This window comes from Uranotaenia lowii, chromosome 3 (genome assembly GCF_029784155.1).
Source record: "Uranotaenia lowii strain MFRU-FL chromosome 3, ASM2978415v1, whole genome shotgun sequence".
NCBI lineage: Eukaryota > Metazoa > Arthropoda > Insecta > Diptera > Culicidae > Uranotaenia > Uranotaenia lowii.
In genome coordinates this window covers 109781853-109805201 of record NC_073693.1, presented here as the reverse complement: position 1 = coordinate 109805201, position 23349 = coordinate 109781853, and the positions used below count along the sequence as shown (strand labels likewise).

General features: G+C 36.4%; 1 protein-coding gene across 3 annotated transcripts in view; it reads left to right on the top strand.

Annotated features, from left to right (window-relative positions):
* Positions 1 to 23349, top strand: part of LOC129751958 (neurotactin) — a 130120-nt gene that overhangs the window by 27289 nt on the left and 79482 nt on the right. The window contains exon 2 of one of the 3 annotated variants that reach the window (XM_055747754.1): positions 11893 to 11944. The exons of the other annotated variants lie outside the window; for them this stretch is intronic. The gene's annotated coding sequence lies outside the window, so the exon portion shown is untranslated. The remainder of the gene's footprint in view (positions 1 to 11892; positions 11945 to 23349) is intronic. 3 annotated transcript variants of the gene reach the window in all.

Here is a 23349-nt window from a genome sequence, read left to right as displayed (position 1 = left end):
ATGTATTTATTTGAATTTTTAACTTTCGAAAATAAGTCCTACAAGTTTCCAATTTTAAAGTTAAAAAAAAATAAGGGATTGGAAGATTTCATTTTAAAGCATAACTTTTTATATTTACTTAAAAGTAGAAATCAGGGAGCTAATCCTTTTTGACCACAAGCATGATCATTTGAGGCATTGGTAAAAAATTATCAATTTTTTAGAAATAATGGTAACAGATTAAGCTTGCGGTTTATTTTAATCTCTTGTAAACTCAGGATGAAAGTAAAGATTTTAGCTTGAAAATTTGTTTGGGAACGTCAAAAATGTTAAACCAAAAAACCAAAGCTACGAAAATTACTAAAATAATTTATTTCATGATAAGATTCCTATAAAATTAAATAAAAAATAGGATTCTCAAAAATCAAAAAAAAATTTTTTTATTTGTGATTTCTTTTGGTTTGTTTTCCAACTGACTCTGATTGTATGTAAAAGTTAAATTATGAATCCAGAATAAAAATTATGAATCTGTGATTTCCTGTAACATGAATCCCTAATGAAGTTTTCACATTGATATTTAAATTTTAATTATAAAATTTAACTTCGAGCTGAATCTGAATTTTGAATTTTGATTTCGAATCTGAGTACTGCTTTTTGAACCTGAGTTTGAAATCTTAATTCCGAAATTGAAACGCTCTAGATAATAATTCTTACTTATAATGAGCCAAAAAGCGAAATTTGAATCAATATCTCAACCAGAAATCTCTTATTTGAGTTCTGAATTCTATCTTCAGTTATCAATTCGAAATTCAACTTGTGAATATGAATGAATATTGCGAATGATGAAACTGTTTCAGATTTTTTAGATTCTGTATCACCATTATGAAACTTTCTTTTATTCAAATTCTACAAAACAATTTCAAATCTTAAAAATGGTTTATAATTTCAAATATTTTGTTTTCAAATTACGAAATGATGAGTTTCGAATATAAATGTTTGAAATGGTAATCCGAGACTCGAATCAGGATTTATTCCCAAACTAAAGTTCAGTAACAGTAACTGGATACAGAATCCAACTTCTTGTCACAGACATCGAATTTTGATGTTTATAAGCAAATTTGGAACCACAAAATCCGGAATTATTCAAACCTATGTAAGCTTTCCAGATATTTATCCGTAAGTATTCGGGTCGTACAAATTCGGGACATTTTCTCCGATATCAGCCAATATCAAAATTATTAAAAATCAAGAAGAAGAACACTTGACTTTTGTTTATCGAAATAAATCATATTTGTAGCTTTCAAAATATAATCCACATTGATCCACATATTGTTTATGACTCAATTTAAATTTTTAATTGAATTTGCATATAAAGTGCAAAAACTCGGGCAAAATCCGGGGCTTTGTCTAAATTTATTGGAATTCGACATGCGGGACTAAATTTAAATCAACAGATTAAGTTTTTTTTTTGAAAAACGGTAGTAGAATTACGGACTTTGTAAAAGATTTCGATTATATTATAAACTTTAATCATTTCAGATCTTGAAACAATATGGAAAATTGTTTAAAATTTGATTCTTTTCGGAAGAATATGAGAATTGATTGATTTGAAAGAATTTCCTTGAAAATTTTCGGCAATGGGGAACGCTTATTAGCGACACGTTATTCAAACATACGAGAAAATTGTGCCCAAAACTATTTGTTTATCAAGTTTAGCGAAATTTCGAAATAAAAATCGTTCAAACTCGTTAACCAGACTAAAATCTCGTAGATTAAAAAAGATTGCTATGTTGTGTAATAGGTAGAAGACTTATGACAGTAGACTGAGTCGATAAGGGGCATTTTTGAATTTCTCAAACCCTGGGGTCTAAAAAGCTTTATTTTGGTCCAAAACTTATCCATGATTTTTTGCAGAATTTTTAAGTAAAGTTTTCATGAGTAAATTTGAACTTTTAGGTGTGGGAAAACTTAAAATATTTTGAACTGAAAAATCAACATCATTTGCGCTTCTCCTGTGGAATTCATAAATTCAAATTTACTCATGTAAATATTACATAAAATTCTGCAAAAAATCATGGATAAGTTTTGGACCAAAATTAAGCTTTTTAGGCTCCAGGGTTTGAAAAATTCGAGAAAGACCCCGAACCGACTCAGTGTATTATGACAGCAATGTCTATTGTAGTATAATACTGTTGACAATTTTTGAATCAAATGTTAAAAAAAATACAGAATTTTGATAATTTTTATTTACGTATGTATGTATACAACTGCTTTTTTACGTCTCTGGGGGAAAAAAATTCTAAAAAAAAAACTAATGAAACTTCAATTCATTCTGTCATGGTCAAATTCAACACCACTCATAAAACATCAAAGCAAATACTTGTCACATACTTTGAAGGTCACCCTCAAAAGAATTTTCCCATAAGCAGCTTGGGTAGAAAATTCGCCTTCTTCCGAATCATTCCTCGGGATACGCATGACGCACGATCCCGACTCTTTCTTCTCCGTTCCACACAACAAAGACCGGAAAGGATGACGAAAAAATTGTCAACGGGTTCCTAGTCACGTGCAGCAGGTACTTCTTTGAGTTGGGGAAACCAAATGGAAAAAATCTGTTTATTAAAGAGTTTCTTCCGAAAAAAAACTCGATCAGAACGTGTTGAATGGTCACATTTTCAAATTGTAATTTCATTATCCCGGCGAATAGAGTTCGGGGGGATTAGCCGAGGACATGGACTGGACTCGGTTCCACCCTCGAAGTCCAGATTGTTTCCACAGATTGTAGTCACTGGGCTTAGGGTAGTTGTTCTAGCAAATCCTCGGTTGAGCTTCTGATTACTGGCGATGGTGGCCGATCGGTTGAAATTATTAATACACAGCCCGAAAAATTGGCAGCTGAATCCCCCTGGAACAAGATTTATGGCGGGCTCAACACTTTGGCTCGAATGAAATGCTCTTTAAACATTGCAGCAGCATGTAATAATCGTTCATCCCATTTCAATTTCGATTTTCCTCCTAGTTCCGGAGATCCGGCGCTTTTGTTGTGTTGAGCTCAACATCGTGTCCCAGGGTTGTGTTTTGTTGGTGGTTATTCTGATGTCCCTTCCCTGATTAAAAACGAATACCCGGTTCAAGCTTCTGGGTGCCCCTTCGTTTGGAAAAAAAGAATCGATGGCGTAGGAAGTAGGAACCCTCTATGAATTCTTCTATTATTTTATTCGATGCAAAGGGTGCAATGCTGGCAGTTCGATTCGTCTCAAGTTCTAGGCCGTGTGGTATTTTTGTGCTTCCTAGCGCCGATGAAGGGGAAAATACAATTCACCCCTAGTAAATACGATTTTTCCCTTGCATTGAGACGGATTCCGAGTGTGCATCGAAGGGAATGATTGCCCGATTATTCCTGAAGCAGTGGCGTTCCCAGGCGTATGGATGAAAACTTCCTGGAGTCATGAAGGTCGTTTTGCATTCCCACTTCCTGAAAGAAAAAAAAACTAGTTAAACATTCAAATCGCGAGTAGGGTTTCCCTGTTTGCTGTGCAAAAACAGAAACACACAAAGAAAATCCCCATGTTGTTAGGAACCATAACAGATAAAGAGGAAATGCATTTGCTCAGTCACTCGGAAATAATCGGTTCAATATCGATTCTCACCCAGACCCCCAGACGAGTTTTTATCCATTGGTACTCAGTTGTTAGTTGGTGCATCAAGATTGTACCGCTTCTTGGGGTGGAGCTGAAACCAATAATGGCGCTTCCTTTAAAATAAACCCGCAGCAGGAGCAAGGCACTTAATCGATGAAAGAAGCGAGTATGGGAGGCAGAAGGCATTCACTTGTACGGTATCCTGATCGGGTGTTCCTAACCCGCAAACGCCCCGGGACAAAGGGGGTTTGGGTCCTCGATGCAATAAGTCTGGCTTCCGGAGTCCAGGGCAACCGCCAAACTTTTCTTGCTTCCACACACCACACCACACATAGGTTTTCCCCAATACTCATAAACCCCATCCCATCTAAAAAGGAACGCTTCCTTCATCAGGATCCGGTTGAATGAGTCATCCTGGTTGTGTTGATGTAATTGGCAGTCTGCCGATATGTTTATTCATGATAATGGCACTTGAGAGATACAGCTAATAGATATCTATACCTAGTAGGAACATCCTTTCCCGGAAAGCAGAGTTGTGTTTTGTTGCAAGTCGTCGTCGTTGTTTGGATCAGCGTCAGGAGAAGTAAGACACGAGTAAATGTTTGCTGAATCTATGGATATTAAGATAGACTGCTGGCTGATTGTAACTTTTGCAAAGTCGTGTTTAGCACGTTCTTCTTTTATCGATAGGACTTGTCTCCAAATATCGAACAATGATAACACAACTCACTGGGCTAAGGCTTTTATAAATAAAGGACGACGTCTGATAATTCTCCAATTTTACAAATCTCAATATCGGATATATTTTGTTTATCGCCGCGATAGATTGTGAATTGAATAATCGACTTTTTTCGGCGGGTTATCGAATGATTAAAACTTTTTTACCAGTTGTCCATACGTTTCGAGCTACTATGGCATTCGCTCCTCTTCAGTGGACACTAAAATTATATTTTAAACTATAAATTTTAACTTAATTAACAATTTTAAAAATCTTACATTTTACTGGCCTCCGTCTATTCTTATTTGTTTTCGGTCAGTTTGTTTTGTGTTGCGTTTACAATTGTTTGTCAGTGTCTGTTTCAATTTCGAGATTACAGGGTCGTAAGCTGTTTTAAAGTTACACGAGTCCCTTTGTCTGTTCACTACATTATCATCACCTTTAATTTTAATGTAAAAAGTCTCAGCAGTTATTCTAGCATTATAGCCTGCTACTCTTTCTCTTTTTTTAAAATTGTTAATTAAGTTAAAATTTATAGTTTAAAATATAATTTTAGTGTCCACTGAAGAGGAGCGAATGCCATAGTAGCTCGAAACGTATGGACAACTGGTAAAAAAGTTTTAATCATTCGATAACCCGCCGAAAAAAGTCGATTATTCAATTCAAAATCTCAATATCATGTCACGTGTCGAGGAAAAAAAAATCTTCTACTGAAGCGAATAACATGTCTGAACCACTAGTTTTATGGGATAGTACATGTGAAGAAAATATTTTATGTACTCATGTTCGGAAATTATCCATATTCTTTCGAATTTTTTTTTCAACCTGATGAGTTGCTGAAGAGTTGCTCAAATTTCTTTACCGGTTGCTTCCGATATTTGAGAAATTTCTATCAAATCTTTTCAATATCAGTTTCGATTTAAACTTTGGCTTGGTCGATCTGCTTGCTTCTCAAAAAATATTTCAAACTGATAACGGAAATAAGGGCATAATGGCCACCTTAAAGAGGACGCTTATTTAACCATATAAACAGCTATTATATGTCAGTTACATCATTGTTTTGTGTTTAGACGCTAGAAACCCAGCAAACATAAAATCGAATCAAAATGATAACTCAAGTCTACCAACTAACGGAGGTAAAAGGTCGTAAAAATCGTTACTCGAAGTCGGATTAAATGGTTTAAATCGGATATGATTAAAAGTCCGCCATGTTTGCAAATTTTGAAGACGATTTCGTTCCTTTGCTTTCTCCCGCGTGGGTCTAGTGAGAGAACAGCTTTGTTGTTCTCTCAGCAACCAGCAGTGCAACCAGATTGCCAAAATTCAGATAGTGTATTTGCAAGAATTGCCCAATAACAGAGACAGTAAATATTGCCGCTGGCAACGGTTCGCATGCGTTGAGAGAAAAAACTTGTGCTCTCTTGCATTCTTTCAGTATGTACAGATGAATATGGTGTCGAATATCTCCCAAATCGTAAACTCTTATCGTTTTAGCCAGAAGTTGAAAATATGTACGTCTATTGCCTCCACTTTAGTGGGTAAATGCTGTTTTATCGAGTTTCATACGATTATTCTATAATGCATATGAGACGTATAACAAAGTTGTTCAGAAATATACTTACGAAAATGTTTGCTGGGAGTCTATTACCTAACTGGCTAAAACTTGAAAAAGTAGATAAAAACGTTTAAAAATGCATTTTATTTTTTTTGGCCGAAAGCTGAAAATCGGTCACTATAGGTGCATCATGAGAAATCCCCAAACCCCCCCCCCCCCTTCCTCGGGGGCAGCATAAGCACCATTAATAGAGGCACGATGAGCGTTTTAGGCCGTAGAATCTAGAAGCGAATTCAACTCGATGAAGTCAACTGAATTATAAGCTACAGCTTGACTTGATTCATCTGACGACTTGGCCTATTGGTAAGGTGTCGGATAGAAAATCAGAGGAACCGAGTTCGATTTCTGGTCGAGCCGATTTTTCTCATTTACCATTCATGATCGAAGCATTTTGCGCTTTTATGGTGAGTCGTAGAACCAGCAAAGAAAGCAATAACGAAATAATGTATGTCATTTGTAGAATACGAACAATTCACACACACTTAAATATTATGTTTCTGGTGCTTTGTTTGGCGGATGATGCTACAAGCCCTAATGTATAGATCAAAATAATCGGTCATGAATAGAAAAAAAATCGACCAGGAATTGAACTCGAGTCTTCTTATTATCTCTCCGACACCTTACCAATAGGCTAAATCGTCAGATGTAAACTAGTCAAGCTGTAGCTTAAGGTTGCTAAATTGCCCGGTTTAATCCCGATTTTATTAAGCCCAAATTTTGGGAACAGTCCAGCCCGGCCCGGTTGCCTGGAATTCATTGAAAAATGCCCGGATTTTACCTGGATTTTTTCACTTTATTTGGCAAATAAAAAAAAACAACAAACGCCTTCAAATCGAGATTTTTTGAGCAAGTTTTAGAATAATAATCATGAAAGGTTTTTTGGAAGCCTTTGGAAGATTCAAAATCCGTCGATGAGTTTTGATGAAAAAAAATTTTTTTTGCTTCAATTTTGATGAGAAAGTTCTGGGTTTTGAGAAAATCTGCCCGGATATTTCCCGGATTTATGGTCGTTACTTATGAAATCAAATGCCCGGATTTTGCCAGCTTTTTCTTAAAAAAAAATACCCGGTCTTTCCGGCCCGGATACGGGCTGAAAAAAATCAGGCAACCTTACTTTAGCTGTATAAATCAGTTAACTTTTTAGAGTTGAATTCGCTCTAGGTTCTATTTGCAGCAGAAAATGCTCATCGTGCCCCGATCAATGGTGCTCTGTTCGCCCTGAATCAACAAGTTAAAGTTAAAACACGTTTTAAAATTGAATATTTTGAACAATCGAAAATTTAATTATGGTAAAAATTTAGGGACAATGTATACATCATACTGAAGTGCGTACATTATAGATCAAGATGATTTAATGATCTTAAGAGCTTATCTTCCGGTGCTCAATAGTAATAATATTTTCGTCACTGAGAACCTAGTTGTTTTTTTTTCAATATTTCTATAAAGATGAAAGGGGATCGGTAGGAAAAACGAAACTAATCCTCATGAAAAATAATTTAAGAATATTCGTACTTTTATAGAAAAGGGGAGTGCTTACTACGCCCCGGGTGCTCGTTATGCTCTTATCTCCCCTATTTAACATTCTTTACTTTCGTAACCAAAGATCATAAATAAGACTATTTAAAAAACAACATATCGAGGAAGATTTTTAAGAAAATCGATAAATTTCAGCCAAAATAAACCCATGGGATACTTTTGTGATACTCTTCATAAAAGAGATTGAAGACGATTCAAAGGATCGTTCAACGTGGCTTCATTTGAGAATGTTCCTTAAATTTAAATTTGAATACCTTCAAATGAACTAAAACAGGATAATTTTCGGACACTTCAAATACCTACAACTCAAATCATTATTTTGGTGCTTTTGAACTATATGTATCATATTTAAGTTTTTGAAAAAAAATGGGAACAGCTGCTTGGAAACATGATTTTTCACAAACAAAATTATGATGACAATAATAATTTCAACTTACTTTTTGCGAAGAATGCTTCACAACATGTTAATCTAACAACCCATATTAACGTAAACTGATTGACAAGCAGTTATCAAAAGCTACAGCTAAGAACAGCTTGAAAATATGAAATAACTGTAAACCCTCTATTCGAAAGTTATTATTTCAAAACCCTCAGAAATCTTTGGTTTTTGTGGTTTTCGATATAAAATAATTATTGGTAGTAAGGTTAAATAATTACAAACTTTCTAAATGGATTTTTTGAGAAAAAATGATCCTAGGTTAGGTAGAAGAGATGAAACATAAAACAAGGTCAAGACGAAATTTGAGAAAGCGACAACAAAATGAAAAATGTGTATTTTCTAGTTTACTGTTCGTATAAGTTGAAATAACTCAATTATTTGTGGAGCAGTTTTTTTACAAAAATGATTTTAAAGTATAGCTATGAAGCAGTCTAAACATGTATCAAAATAAAAAAAAAACAAAGTTAAATTGTGTGAAAATTACAAACGAAAAACTATCAAAACTAAAGTTCCTTACACGGAGAAAAAAGTATAGTTTTTCCAACAACATTCCACCTATAATCAACTCTATTTCTGCTTGGTTCTCTACCAATTATGAATTTTAAGATTCCATGACTTTCAAGATAATTATTTTTTATTGCTTTCTTTCTGTATTCATTTTGTATTTTATATTGATTTTTTATTCCAAGTCTCTACTATAAACACTCGTTGCATGGCTTCTTTAAATATAATTTAGAGAAAATCAGTCAAGTTTCTCACAATCAATCATAGATATAAATTTTAATTTACTATGTTTACAGTTCAATGCCTAGAATCAACCAGATGTTTGTAGTTGAATCTGTTATATTTACAGTTGATTCATATATATCATTACAGTTGAATCAATTGTAAGCATAGTTGATTGCGTAAGGTCAATCAGCAGTTGCAGTTGCAATTTTTTTATTTACTCAAAGATATTCGTAGATGAAAATTTGTAAAGCTTTGTTAAAGAAAAACCACAGAGCTGATTGTGACATCCTCAAATGAACAGTCTTTGCTCTCTCACCATGAGAGTCATGTATAGGGAGTCAAACGCGGTAAAGGATGCTAAGCAATCGCCAGCACAACTGACCTTTCCCGACTCTAGCTAGCCATTGGGTTGATTGTGCGCGAGTTTTGAGAGAACCCTGGAAACGGGCCGCTCGCAATCGGACACTAATTTTGTCAGTTAAATGAAATGAACATTTTTTATCGTGTTTTGATCCTCGCATTTAACGAATGTAATATAGCTGATTCAACCATGCACCAGTTCTGATTTTCATATGAGAAAACATTAAATTAAATTAACTGATTTTAGGTTTTTCTCAAGCATCAAAACAGTGTTGAAAAGTACTACTTTTAGACAGATAATTTTTTGAAACAGTGTCAAAAAGTACTACTTTTCGACATTGTTTTTTCGGTAGAAATAGCAGGCCTTTTCAAAATCACCAAATATTCTTTAGAATAAAGTTTTTCAACCTGAAGGATCAGATTATTGTGTTTTCCTTCCAAGTCAAAGACACTCATTTGAAAACTGTTTCGAAAAATAATAATCTTCGACAGGTAGGAAAAGCAGACCTCTACAAGGCCGAACCTCGTAAAAAACCAAACATTTTATGGGGATTTCCAAAAAAAATCATTTTGTGTTATTCAAACCCAAAATAAAAAGCAGACAACAAATGTTCATCCCTTACAAATTTTCATCCCTTACACTATTATATCTTTCAATCGAAATAAGACTCTGTCTGAAACAAACTAAGTGTATCGTAATTTGGCGGTTTGTTGTCAACCGTTTCTACCTTATCTTCAGGTCAAATTAACCATGCATTTATTTTCTTCAGAGCATGGGATACGATTGGTTTCATGATCAAGCTTGGAATGAATTTTGGAAAGTATCACTCAATTGTCGATTGTATTTTTTTAATCCACTATCGATGAGATAAACTTCGTTCGAAGCAATTGTTTTGCTACAAGAATGAGGAAGGCTATCTACTGAGCGAAGAATAACTCCGAATTCTTTTTAAATAAGAAATGTATCATTCCTATTCCATATATTTTTCAAACTTTCAATATTTATTACTATCATGATGATAACACATTTCGACCAAGTAATCAGCAGTTGAGAAATCTGCCGCCTTCATTGGTATAATGTTGTTTTTACCTCACATTATCCCTAGACCGACGCAAGTACATATTTATACTTACTAAACAAAATCTAAGGAATATATTCGAAAAAAAATCAACACTTTGTTGAAATTGATGAAATTACACATTAAACACATGGTTAGTTTAGGTGCAAATTTTTACTGAATCAACTTCTGTCACATTGCCAATTTAACCTGGCTTATTTTAGCAACGGAGTTTTAAAAAGTTCTGCATTGTCGAATCCACATGGTAAATACGATGACCCATTTCAGACTTAGATGTTAAAAGAACAAAATGTAAAGTTCTATCAAATATCAGCTAGGGCTTTCCAGTTCATCTGTATAGTGGGGGATTCGGGATTCGGGAAGCAATTTTAATGAACTGGGACTCCTTAAAATAGAGATCGAGCATTCGTCGAAGGCCACTTGAAAAAATGAGATAGGAATCCGATGGTCAATCAATCGACGATAATCCCAATACCTAAACAACTATAGATATAGTCCGAATAGATGTTATGTGTTAGAATCATTTATACGTGTTAGGAGTTAATTTGTGTACTGAAAGGTGAAATCTCACAATTTTTTGTATTTTTTTTTCTCTATATTTGAACATGTTACATCGCTATTTTGGTTGATGCTTAAAACTGAAAAGTGATTGTCAGACATGAATTGTTAGCCTTCAACAAAATTCTTCTACGAAGTTAATTAAACCTCATTAGTTAAACAAGCACAAATGCGTGTCTACTCTCTTCATAACAATATTCTATGCTTCGCTAGGTTTGGCTCGTCGCACATGCACAAATCACCTATTACATAATTATCTCATAGCGAACCGTTGAAAAATTTACAACTTAACCGAAATTAAATCCCAAAATGATGGGAGAAGGGGGTACCATAAATTGGAAAATTCAGTACCCATTTTGAGCAAAGGAGAGGAAAAGCTCATAGGTACAGTATCCACTGACATAACCGCGCCAGGCATCACGATCGCTGAGTAAACAATCGTCAGTTATCCCCAAACGAACCCCCCATTCTTCGTTTTTCCTCGTCCCCCGAAATCACAACAAATCAAAACACAATAGCCCTCTGCAAGCTGCTAGTGCTGGTTGAAGCCGATAACTTTTGGCCCCAATCATCGGCACCGGGTTTGGTATCTGCTCTCGGGTTAAGCCGACAGACGGACGAACGCGGAAAAACAAACGACTCAATCCCATTGCATTGGGCTGAACAATTTTTGGATATGTTGTTGTTGGTGGGTACTCATCGGCTTTTTTTCGTCGACTCGTCGTCGTTCCTCGACTGTACTCCAACTCCTACACCCGAACTCGGGCACCGAACCTTACCGAGAGAAGAAGAAAAAACCATAATGATTCACCAGATGGGGAGCTTACATTTGTCACGGTTCACGGTTCGCTGTTCCCCAGGATAGAGCGTGAGTAGCTAGCGCGTGGCCACGTTCGCTCGGAAACACACCGGACGGGAAGAACTTTGTTTGCCCTCCGGGCGAACTCGGGAACCAAATTGACAGAAAAAAAAAACCTTGCAGTTATACTAACCGGAATACGAATTGATGACGGTCGTAACATTCGGTTGAGTTTGGGTTTTTTAATGATCAGTGTAGAACATGTAGCTAACATGTCTATTAAAAGTATGTATCGAAGCTAGTTGAGAGGTTTTTGTTCGAAAACCATCCTAATAAATATAATATTTTGTCTCCAACACAATAGTCTTTCTAGTTCCAAACATAATATAATATTTTCAAACTGTTACTCAAACTCTTTTTTTCTTGTTTTTTTTTACAGGTAAGACTCCTATTTGGTACATCTCATCTTTCAAACAACTCAGGTTAATCAGGTAAAAAAAAGTTTTTTGTCAGAGACGATACCCTCTGAAATATCAATGTACCTATATCTATTTGGAAACACAAGGTTTGAACCTTTGTTCAAACTTAAAAAAAGATATTTTTTGTGACAAATGAACACTTGCTGTAACCTCTGATCTGCCTTAACCGAAATAAGTGTGTAGGTACCCAGAGACGTTACTTTTACGACCCCGAATTTCGGGTATGGTGCTTTGCGTGTGCACCGCGACAGCGAGAAACTGATTGATGGTTGGCACCTTCATATGAATAGAGGGGAAACGTTGTCTCAAGTTGATCCCTATTTGACCTGGCACGATCGTATGGACCTTACCTCACCTGTGCGTGTCTTCTCGATTTGACCGTTTGTTCGACCAGTCCGTCCTCTGGACGAAAAAAAACAGCAATTTTTGCAAACTGCAGGGCTTTAAGTGAATTTTTGGTACCCTCGTGATTATCCATTTCCGCTGGCTTTATCTCGAACGAGCAACAATGTTTTGCTTTGGCAGATTTGTTTGGGTTTGCGTTTTCGTACAACGGTGCAAATGCAAAGTTATGCAAATTGCATGTAATGCATGTATACATGCAATAAACCTTTTGTCTAAGAGCTTGGGTCACCATTTGATATTTATCGCTGATGACACAAGCGAGTCTCTGATTAAATTAATCGTATTTGAAATAAGTTTTTAAAAAAGATATCTTTCCGTAAATTGAAATCCTCTTAAATCATATAAAACGTATAGATACAAAATATTAGTCAAGACTTCAGATGTATTTGAAGAAGTTCTAAAAACTTTCTTTAGACTTATTTGCATGACCCAGATAGCAAATGTGTGGATTCCTATCATCACAAATCTAAGAATGGATTTTACACATATGGGGCATAAGCTAATTCATCTATGTGACATGACTCTAGACTGCAGAGCTTTGGCACTGTTTATCGGATTGTTTCCCATTGTACAAAATATAAAATAAATTGAAAAACTGATCCTAGGCCTAACACAAGGACCCATGCAAAATTTAGGCCACATCGGACCACGGGAAACATTTCACCCGAAGACTGAATTTTGATTAAAATTACAATAAAATAATTACAATGTTCAAAAGATATCGGTCGGTACAGAACGAATTGATGGAAAACTGGGTTCTCCCCAAACAAAATGTCTTAAAATTCAATACAGACTTCAGACTCTTCACGCGTCCCCTTGCAGGAGTCCCATCTGGCCCAAATTTTGCATGGAAGCTTAATTTAGACCTAGGACAAAGTTTAACCTGCAGCAAGAAAGATTTCACAAGTTTTATTTTTGCCATATTTATTTGGGTCAATGCATATATGCATTCGTTGGAATTTTCCGAAGTGTTTTTTGGCCCAAACGACATCCGTAAACAATTGGCTTTGTTTTCTATCGGATATGTATTTCCACATGAAGCCAACTCTCAGGTATTTAGCATCAAACTCTCTGCTCATTGCTCTAATCCTAAGTCCTAGCTCTTAGTTCATGATCGCAACATTAGCTCTAGCTTCAAACCAAGGGATTGAAATCAAGAGAAAATTCTTAGCATTTGGAGTGATAATGATCAAAATTCTACAACTGCTTCACAAGTTGCAACAATTAGCATATTTTCACCCTCTCTGAGCACTGGTTTCTCTCATTTGAACTCAAACCTTCTAATTTCCTCTAACAAATTGCCACTAATTGCCACAAATTCAATCATTGGCTGCAAATTTTTTGTGATCATTGACGAATTTTCTCGCTTCATTTCAGTTCCCCACTCCAAACACTGGCTATTGAGTCCTTTATTATTGTTTTTGGCTCAATTTATTACATCCATTCCACATCCTTAGATTTAATCATTTTGAAAACTTTCATCAAGAGCGTGGTCGGCTCCTCCCAAACAATAAAGAGCCGGGAGATGCTTCAGATCGCCTTTTGAGTGCAATCCAATTTCTTCCGCCGATCATGCTCAACTCATTATCCGAATTCACACGAGCTGTAAGCGACTCGCACCACAAGCAGCGTTGCCAGATATACGGATTTCTCCGTAAATTCCGGATTTTAAGTACTTCTACGGACCTACAAATCGATGCTCGAAATCTACGGATTTTCAGCATTTCCTACAGATTACCGAAAAAAAATAGGAATTCTACGGAATTCTACGGATGCAATTCACTTTCTTCCGCCGATCATGCTCAACTCATTATCCGAATTCATACGAGCTGTAAGCGACTCGCACCGCAAGCAGCATTGCCAGATATACGGATTTCTCCGTAGATTGCGGATTTTAAGTACTTCTACGGACCTACAAATCGATGCTCGAAATCTACGGATTTTCAGCATTTCCTACAGATAACCGAAAAAAATAGGAATTCTACGGATAGACGAAAATTCTACCTGACGACCAAAACCAAAAATCTTAATGTTTCATTTTGCCGTAAGCAGTACATTTTTCGTTTTTCATCCAACCTACGGATTTGAGCGGTTCGCAATCTGGCAACACTGGCCGCAAGTGTGAAAGCTCTCGCATCTTGTTGAGGGAAAGAGAGTTCTAGCCAAGAGCGGCCAAGTGTTTAAATAGAGGGGAAAAATATTTTGACTCTCATGACAAAACGTACAAAAAAACAACATTTTCATCCCCGCTGTCAGCGTTGCCACATCCAAATCTTCACATTCATTTGAAAAAAATCAAAAAAATATTTAATTACCAAAAATGTGTTTTAAAATCCGGAACCCAGCAAACATAGTCAAGTCGTTAACAACGTTACTGCGAACGTTATTCCTACCAAAAAAGTGGTAGATCGAAAAATGGTTACTTGGCTTAAATCGGATTTGATAAAAGGTCCGCCATGTTTGCAGATTATGTGAGAATATTTTGATTAATTCGCTCTCCCGCTCAGGATTCAAGGGAGAAAACAGCCTTGTTATTCTTTCTGCAACCAGCCAGCAGAGCAACCAGATTGCCTCAAAACCAGATGGTGTATTTGCACGAATTTTTCAATGAGAGAAACAGCAAATATCGTCGCTGGCAACGATTTGTATGCGTTGAGAGCAAAAACTAGAGCTCTCTTGCGCTCTTTCAGTTTGTACGAATAAACTGTCGAATTTCGTCCAATCCGTGTAGTTCTTTTCGCCTTTGCGAGAAGTAAAAAAAAAGTATGAACATTGGTAGGTAAATTCTGCTTTTGAAAGTTTTTATACGATCATCAGAATAGGCTTGATAGCGGCACGTTATCCAAACATTTCAATATTATATTATTTCTCCTAACTGACGACCCAGAAAACATGAAATTGTATCAGAAATGATAACTTAAGTTGTTTACAATGTGAAAAGTGAAAAGTGAAGTGAATAATGAAACGATCGTATGAAATGTCGTCTGAAGTCATTTTAAATCGGATATTATAGAATGTCCGCCATTTTTTAAATTTTGAAATGATTTTGCTCCCACGCGGGCTTCAAGGAAGAAAATCATCGTCATGTTCTATCTGCAACCAGCAGTGCATCCAGACAATTAAAAATCAGATGGGAATTGAGAAATATTTACCAATGAAAGATTTGGAAAATATTGTCGCTGGCTACGATTTGAAGGCTATGAGAGCAAAATGTTTCTTTCTCTCGCTGTCCACCGAAAGGTACGAATAAGATGTCGGATAACGCCCAATTGGTGTAGTTTCCGTCGCATTGGAATGAAGTGAAATTTATGTATGTATATTGCTTCCTCTTTGGTAGGTAAATGCTGTGTTTGCTGGGGACTGGATACCTTTACATATATTTATAAATCTGATTACCGTCTTTTTCTTAGTTAAAAGTTCAATCGAATTGTTTTCTGTTTCCTACAAATTTGTTTTGTAGTCTTTTTTTTCAAATGGTGAAATTTACCTGAACCATATCTTAAAAATCTGTTTTCTGTGCAGAAAGAATCGATACCAAAATAATGGAAAAATCTGTACTTGTGGCAACCATGCTCACTGCTATGTTGAATTTCTCTCTTGCATAAATAAACGTTGTGTTCGGAGGGCAGAGACTTTTCTCGTAAACGTACCAAAAAATGTGTTTGTTCACATATTTTTTCTTAACACAATACGCAATAGATTCTTCCGGAGAAGGAAATTCTCTTCATCTGCGGATAGGAATGCTCTCGCTCACTCTTTTGAATTAACAATCTCACTCTTTTTTTTTTTTTTGCAGTGTCTCTCCTCGTATAGCTTGGAGGGTGAAGACGAAAAAAATGCACTCTCTTTCACTGGATAAGCCGACCTGAGGAGTTATGCCATCCATGATCAAGAGAATATAAAAATCCTTCCAAGACTCGTTGGAAGTCCTCAGGCCCGTTTTAAATTCCAAATGGCATCTGTGTATATTCTAAATTGTCAATTTAGTATGTTCTTCTGAGCTGAATTCTTAGGCAATAATATCAGTCATCAGTCACAACTGTATTTTGAATTCTAATACTGTAATGTTTTTCTCTGAAGAAAAACATTATGTATTACCAGGTTTAGATCACTTATTATTATTAGAGTTGATAATGCAGATTTTTCATCCTTCCTCATAAATGACGGTGGTTTGGAATTACTGTAAGTTAGAAGCATTAGTTATTATAGAAATGCCAGTTGTTGAACTCCAGTTTAAAAACAACCTACTAAAACAGAAATCTTTAGTAAAAAAAAAACTAAAATCATTGTGCAACTTTTGAAGCATTTTTTTCCTCGTCTTAAATTTTTTTCAAGAGTTTCTAAATTAAACCGTATGTATGTTCAAAATTGGACGTGGGCTTTCGACCAGATGAAGAAAACAGGATTTCTTTTCTATTAATCAAGTATTAATCAAGCATTCTATTGATATTGATTTACAATGGTGCGGTGTTCAATAATTGTAATGCTGCATGTTCAATATAAGATACTTTGTGTTCATTATTTGTGACCAGTGATGGTTTGAATCATTTGACTTAATTTTGAATCATTTGCTTATAACTTCTTTTGAAAACATTTTTCCCAGAAATGATGTTCTAAACTTTAGTAGAACTAGATCTTAGCTGCAACTTTTGTGACCAACACAAACCTGTATCTCTTATGCCTTATGAATGAGAAATCGAAAAGTTTAAATTTTTGAGCAATGATCGTAATCACAATCATTTGGATTAGCGGGTTGGATTAAATCCTACAATTCATACCACATTGAAGATACATATTTATGACATACAAGAAAGTTGTAGCTTAGATCTGTATCTACTAAAGTTTAGAACATCATTTCATGGAAAAATGTTTTCAAAAGAAGTTATAACCAAATGATTCAAAAATAAGTCAAATGATTCAAACCATCACTGTTTGTGACTACAGTTTAAGCTAAAAAGACCTAAGTAATGGTTTTAAATCATGGCTCTGGGAAAAACCGCATCTTTTTGAAGCTTTAGGCTTGAGCAACACAATCATAATTTTATCGTTTAAGCCTATCTTTTTTTAGTTTTTTTTTCTTTTTTTATAATTTCGTCGATTTCGAATGAAAGTGTTCAATATGTAGTGTTCTACCCTTTTTGTTAAAACTGTTGCGCTTAAAATTGTCAGTACCAAAACGAGCATCTTGAACTTTGTGGTCCTTCGAGCCGGATCTCATCACTTTAAAGCAATTGAAAGTCGATCCCAAAAATGGCTCCTTTGACCGATGTATACTTTTTTGCAATTATTCGGTTGACCACCATTATATACAACTACTGAAACATCAAAATTAGGATTATTTTAATTAATGTAACCTGAGTTTTATTTACCGACAATTTCTGCTAAAAATGCTTCCAGAAGAACAAACATGGTAAATGTTTTCCCTACAATGTAACGGACTTGGGGCATAAGAAGTTATTTAAAGTTTCGTTTCAAACATAACGAATATAAATATCAACTGCCTTTGGAATGTTTTATAGCTCTAGAAAAAAAGGTGGGTAATGTTGAAAAAAAAACATTGAAGAATTTTCATCAAAAAGTTCAATTTTCCACTTTCTGATCTTCCAAACCGCCCAGACTGCATGGTTTTCCGAAAACGCACCGGTCATCAACCGGCAGCAATTACGCATTTTAACCGAACTCTACCGAATCTTCCAGAGCTTGTCCATTATCGGCCGTCCGTTACGCCAGAGCCCAAATTTATAAAAAAAAAACTTCAACACTTGGGGTATGCTAGACCCCAAAAAAATAACTCGTTGCCCAAATACTTCCCCCATTTCTTCGGTCTTCCATTGGGGACTGCACGTGGCGAAGAACCGCGGAGAACGGTTATGGCCGGGAAATTTTTAAACTAATTATCGAGAGGTTGATGTGAGGGCCCGGGAATCAATAGCCTACCAACAAAAAAAAACTGGAAACATGATTAATGATGTGTTTATTATCGCGCGTTCGTTCAATGCTTTTCGTCTGCCTTTCTTCAGTTACTGTTGAAATGATTGGTGGAATGAAAACGCACGCGTTGAGCCGTGGACGGTAACGAGTTCGATCCTACAACAGTGTAGAAAGATTTTTTGTTTCTTATTTTACCTGACGTTTTGCGATGTTCTTCACGTTTCTCTTTTCTTTGAAGAATCGATAAAATCAACGAACGGGGCAAGATTAGCAAGAAACGGCACGTTTCGTCTGAGGAAGATGCTGAAGCCGGTCTGGAGAAAACGTGTACCAGAAATGGCATTATTATTACTCCGAAGAACATGGAGAGGCAAAAGAACAGAGCGAAAAAAGTGATTCCAACCAAAAATTATGGCATCCAAATCAGTGCAAACGAATCCCGGTCGTAGAATTGCGCTAACGAACAACGGATGTTTTTTCTTGTGCTTTCTGCTGTTACGTAAGACTTGTTGTTTTCATGAACGGAAGCGTCTCTTTGCCCCAGAGATGCTGATGCTGCCCTTCGGTTGAGGCCCTTTAAAGGTCTTGGTCCAATTGCTTACGTTCGACACAAGACGTTCGTCGACAACGAGTGAGGCTCACTTGATTTTGCGGAGGTTTTTTTTATTACCGTCGATTGGGACTGGTTTTTCGTCCAGCAGATGTCCGCAATCAAAGGAAGAACGTAAGAAAAGTGAATTTATTGACCTTTTGTGTAACGATCCACGAGTTGCTGTCATTGCCGTACATTTATCATACAATCTTGTTGTAAATAAAGAAGCATTTCATCACGTCAAAACTTATTCATACCGGGACACATCGTAAGCCGTTCGGGTTAATTAAACAGAAGTCGTATACATAGATTTTTAATTTCAACAAAAACAAAACGCTAATGACGTTTTAATCGGGGGTCCCCTCGATTTGAATGTAACTTGGCTAATTCATCAAATTGGAAGCAACATTTTCCCACCAATCCAGAAGGGTTCACTTTCCGAAGTGGAAAATTTTCCCGGAGCTCCAAAACGCCGGAGTCGTGGGATCTGTAGAATTGCTGTAACAAATTACCGAAGCTGAGTTGGACTTCCGCCTTTTGCCGGACCACTTGAAGCGTAATGCGTTCTGACAAATTTCTGAAAAAAAAAAATAGAACGAAAACACCAACATTTGCTGCTGGAGATGTTGTGGAAAGTAAAACCCAGAGCATCAGGTTAGGCTTGAAAACAAATTTTTCACAGCAACATCAACAGAGATGCGGAAACAGCCAAAGTTTCCTGCAGTTTTCGGGCCCAACTTAGTTAGACAGCCAGCGGAATTGGATGCTGTGATTTTGCTCCGAACGCTGCCTGATGTGGAACGATATGGGTTTGAAGCGATTGTTTATTATTCTTGGCTTAAAATTTTACGGAGTTTGGATTACAGTTCACTGTTTCTTCAATTCAGCTAGACCATATTGGATTGGTTTGTATGTGTTATGTTTTCGTTATGTAATGATGCTGTTTTTTCGGAGCAGGTGCATCTCGGAAGCGTGTTTTGAAAGTGCATCGAATTGGGGTCGACCCTGTTAGTCATATCAATACCAATACCAATACCCCGAAATATGGGAAATTCATCTTAATAATAATATTCAGCAAAAACAATTGTTTAATACTTCCTGAGCTACATTTTAACCGTATCCATGGAAAGAGTCTACATTTAAAAAACATATATGTTTATTTTAAATTCAAACTGAATATTCTCACTTAATTGTATTGCTCCTAGCTTCAAAATTAAATAAATGCCAGATTTGAAGATCTCTCAGCTGTTTTTCGACCAATTCATAAATGTACAATTTAAATTCATACGTATACTGTTTGGGTTTGATAATGCACTAAGAGTGTTTCAACTACTTTTTTAAAAGCATGTCAATAAAAATGATTGTAATAATGTATGATCATTTATAAAGGCTGAAGCTTGGGTGTTTACCTGTTTAACTGCACTTGCGGATCAATTTTTGTGGGATTTGTATGGTTGAAAATAGCAAAAGATTTGGTGAACAAATGAGTATACGGCAAAAAGAAACACTAAGTGTACCCGGCTGGCGAATTTCTTAGCACTGCACTAGTACTTCAAACTAAGCATAACAGCATAACAGAAAAACAAAGTTATGACTTTGTACACACGATTTTTTTAATGAGCAAATCCTTTGAATACCTTGGAATTTAGCCAAAAAATAATACCAACCGAAATTCCAAAAAAAAACATTTATACGTATGTCGTTTGGACTAAAAGAAGTTCTGAGCGCTTTTAAGAAGTTTGGGAAGCATTTTCGAGAGATCTAAATTGAGCTGTAGCTATGAGCTAAACCTATGAGCTAGAGCTATGAGCTAGAGCTATGAGCTATGAGCTAGAGTTATGAGCTATGAACTATGAGCTAGAGCTATTTGCTAGAACTATGAGCTAGAGCTATGAGCTAGAACTATGAGCTAGAGCTATGAGCTAGCGCTATGAGCTAGAGCTATGAGTTAGAAAAAGAGCTTTGAGCTGGAGCTATGTGATTGAGCAAGAGCTAAGAGGTAGCTTATGAGCTAAAGCTGTGCGCTACAGTTAAGAGCTAGAGCTAGAAGATGAATCTAAGAGCAAGAACAAAGAGCTAAAGCTGAGAATTTTACAACTAGAAAGTCTACAGAACCGAATTTACGATAGTAGCTGACTTCCAGTTTAAACATTTGAATTGTTGAAAATTTGGTTACACAATTTTACCTAAAAACCTTGTCGAAAAAGCGTCACTGAGTCTTTTATTACTACTATCCTTATCCCTTTATTACACTATTTATGCATACGATCCCATCAAAGACCTTCTAATCTGGCTCGACAAGATGTACTACTTTATGAAATGGCACATCAAAATTTATGCGATTGCTGGTTGGCTCCAAAAAAGGTCCGAAAATTTTCAAGGAATCATGAAAGCACCCATCCAAAATTTTGATAAAGGGTCATTGCATTACCACCAAATTAGAATTTATTTGTTCTCGCTTCAGATCTAAATATCAACTGGTCACACATCCAAACTATCGAAGCTATGAGCTATGAGCTATAAGCTAGGGTTATGAGCTAGAGCTATGAGCTAGAGCTATGAGCTAGAGCTTTGAGCTGGAGCTATATGATAGAGCAATTGCTAAAAACTAGCTCTATGAGCTAAAGCTATGCGCTACAGTTAAGAACTAAAGCTAGAAGCTGAATCTAAGAGCAAGAACAAAGATCGAGAGCTGAGAGTTTTACAGCTAGAAAGTCTTCAGAACCAAATTTACTATAACAACTAAAAAAAGTTCCAGTTTAAACATCTGAATTGTTGAAAAATTGGTTACACAATTTTACCTGGAACCTTGACGAAATGGTGTCATCATTTTTTGATTCTTTTTATACTAAAAAATCGCTTTAAACATACGATCCTATGGAAAACCTACTAATCTGGCTCGGCAAGACGTACAATTTGATGAACTGATCCATCAAAACTTATGCGAATACCGTTTGGCTCCAAAAAAGGTCCGAAAACTTTCAAGGAGCCATGAAAGCACCCATCCTAAATTTTTAAAAGGGTCATGACATTCCCACCAAATTTAAATTTATTTGTTCTCGCTTCAGATCGAGATGTCAGGAGTTCACACATCCGAACCTCTCCTCATATGGGATTCAGATTTTGCTTAGTAAGTTATCATATTGTGATTGAAAGAAAAGACGAAAATAAACTTTGTGCCGCAACAGGTGATCCAATCGAAAGATATTTCCATCGAAACAAATGTAAGTCAAATAGCAGCATGACTGCCAGGAAATACAAAGCCAACTTTTTATCATTAATCTAAGTTTATTTCTTTGCTGAAGTTTTGTGCCTATGTTTTTGCGTAGCAATGATGCTGAATGTTTTCTAATTTTTTTTTTTTTTTTGAAATTTTGAATAAGTTGAACTAACTTCAGCATCAGCCGAAATTGCTAATGGATCCAATGACACGGAGGAGGCCGACCAAGAGATTTGTTTACTTGCATCGACACCGACGGAGATGACCGACACACTGGACCGAGTTCAATAACTTCTGTTTTGGAACCCCACTGTTCTAACGTTGGTATTCCAAAATAAATTGTTCGGGCAAAGTAAAGTGGCGTCGTCGGGAAGTTGGTGTTTTGATGAACTTTTCCCTCTTCCATTTATTTTCCTGGGCCGGGGGAGTAAGTCCAAAAAAACTTGAAGAACTGTGCCACTGACCGACAGACAGACCAAACAAATGAACCCGGAGAATAAATTACGGCCGCTTCTGCTTGATGCTGGAAGCTGCGAGACCCAGTATAAGATGATTAATTTTATGATGTAAATGACCCCTTTCCGTGAACCCGCCGTCTTCTGAAAGCATCCAGCCAAAAAAATGGTTTCAGGTTTTCGACTTGAAAGTCGAGATGGAAACCTGCCAAAATCGAGATAACTTTTTTCCTCGAGAGATGAAAGCTACACACTTGACGAGACGTCGTCAGGCGATCATTCGTGTTGAAGTCGTCAATGGGTTTTGGGAAAATTTTCCCAAAATTTGAACCTTTTTCGGTGGTTGCGTAACCCATCATGAAATTAACATAATAATCTCGTGTCGCGTTTTATGGTCAGGAAACCGCGGCCGTCGATGGGCTTCCAAGTTACGCGGCTCAAGTTGCGGGTCAGTTGGCTAAGTTCCCGTCACCTACTTCTGAGACTTGAACCCTATTTTTTATTATACCGTTCTCTATTTTTGGAGCAGCGAAATATTAAGGGCCATGCCAATGCGCAACAAACTTATATGGGGAACGAAAGAGAACAAGAAATCTCTAATTGGTTTTGGGCGGGAAGAAATTGATTCAGAAACGATGTCGCTGCCTCAAGAGCAGGGCACTCGTTTGATGGACCATTTGTCGACGATTATGAGGGCCATAAACAGCAGCAGCAGCATCAAGCTCGAATCTTAAGTGCTTTAATTTGTTAACAAGTAAATCTTGGTTCCCGGAAATTCTTTTCCGAAGCGATCGAGAAACCTCCGCGAAGATGG